The 1,680-nt window shown below is 42.3% G+C and overlaps 1 long non-coding RNA gene across 1 annotated transcript; it reads right to left on the bottom strand.

Moving 5' to 3' along the window:
- Positions 1-311: 311 nt before the first annotated feature.
- Positions 312-1,309, bottom strand: LOC116555497. Its single transcript, XR_004270554.1, has 3 exons — positions 1,266-1,309; positions 835-985; positions 312-480 (listed from the first exon to the last, which is right to left on the bottom strand). It is a non-coding gene; the product is annotated as an uncharacterized LOC116555497 (long non-coding RNA).
- Between the last annotated feature and the right edge of the window lie 371 nt (positions 1,310-1,680).

Below are 1,680 nucleotides of genomic sequence, written 5' to 3'. Positions count from 1 at the left end.
TAAATTAGACCCATATTCCTGGGAAATGTGAGACACCTTTAGAAAAGAAACAAATACATCTTAATCTAAGATAATAATGGAGCACTTTTAACATTGTATATGTTGCAAATATACAAGTAAAGTGTGTGTTTTTCATTGCACGCATCTATATTGCATCTGTGGACACTTACAAAATAGAATTAATAAGGGGAAATATCTTATTTTTACTCAGACAATCTTTCTGTGCATGTTTAAAATCCAAAGAACTTCTGTCCTCTTTATGGGCATAAAGAAAAGAAATATGTTACAAGTGCTTTTTGTAATTACCTGGCCTTCTTGAGTTTTTAAAATCCACACATTGCAAAGTCCTGTGACAGGAGAGAGAGACGCACAAGCCTAGAGGCTGAGAACTCTGTTAGTTCTTCATCATGTTCACAGAGAGTATAAAAAGATGCTAACAGGCACTTCCTTGATCTCTCCAAATAGCAGGTGAAGCTTCATCTGAAAGCATTGAATAACAAGTACTCCAAAACACAGAATGATATTACACCATCAGTACAGAACCCCTATGAGCCAATACAGAACTGATGTACTGTATCATCAGTACAGAATCCCAGACCAAAGCCCATTTCCAGATTGTAGGTGAGAACAGCTTCGAGAACTATTGGCAGACATCAGAGATGGCTTTGTAAAGCTTTAGGCCAAAGAGAGGGGGCTGTGTTCCCAGATATATCTAATCAAGGCAAGAGAGTTGGGCTCAAAGAGAATAACTTCCATTGGAGAGTGGAGCTGCCTGGCAGCACTGGAAACTAGAAACTCAGCCATAGAAGAAGGAGAGCTGAGTCAGGAACTCACAGGATTGTCACAGGACAGCTAGTGGAATGGAGAAAGCTGATGCATTGCCAGGGATCAGCATGCCAAGAATGAGGCAAGTAGGCAGCATGGAAGGGATCTCCAGCTGAAGTTCCCTGAATGATTCCACCTGAGAGGATCATTGGAGCAGGAGCTGAAAGAGGATTGCAGGAGGTCAACAAGAGATGGCAGCGCTGGCCTCAGGTGGCGTTAGAGGCTCCATGGCAGGAGTCTACTAGCTGTGGGGTTCACATCTTGTAACAAACAAGAGAACAGTAGAACACTTCTAAGTGAAATCATCCCCAACGTTTTTCTCTTCCTCCCATCCCTTTTGCCCTGACTTCTGTAAGACCCAGAACCATAAATTAAGTAAGAGGGAAGGAGCAGAAAGAAAAGAGAAGGAAGAGTAAAAGAGCTTCTCAGACTCCACCTACACAAAGCTGGCCTAGTGATTGTGGAGACTCAGCTGGGTTGGAGGAGCAAATATTTTTTAAACTGGTGAAAGAATGGAGTTTTTATATTCCACAGAATCGGACATTTAAATATGTATGAGAATGTTTTAATGCCAAAAATTGTCAAAAACAAAAGACAACGGGATCTGCTTGATTCTGTGTCTATGATTGAGGGAGGGAGATAGGAAAGTTTGTTGGAACAAGCAGTGGTTAACAAAAAAGAGAATAGGTCAGGCTCAGTGGCTCACGCCTGTCATCCCAGCATTTTCGGAGGACAAGATGGGCGGATCAGGTCTGGAGATTGACACCATCCTGACCGACATGGTGAAACCCTGTCTCTACTAAAACAAACAAAAAAAACTTAGCCAGGCACAGTGGCACACACCTGTAGGCCCAG

This window comes from Sapajus apella, unplaced genomic scaffold (assembly GCF_009761245.1).
Source record: "Sapajus apella isolate SASKATOON/1434 unplaced genomic scaffold, GSC_monkey_1.0 scaffold15, whole genome shotgun sequence".
NCBI classification, from domain to species: Eukaryota; Metazoa; Chordata; class Mammalia; order Primates; family Cebidae; genus Sapajus; species Sapajus apella.
The sequence above is the reverse complement of the archived record's forward strand: the minus strand, read 5'-3'. Positions and strand labels throughout refer to the sequence as shown.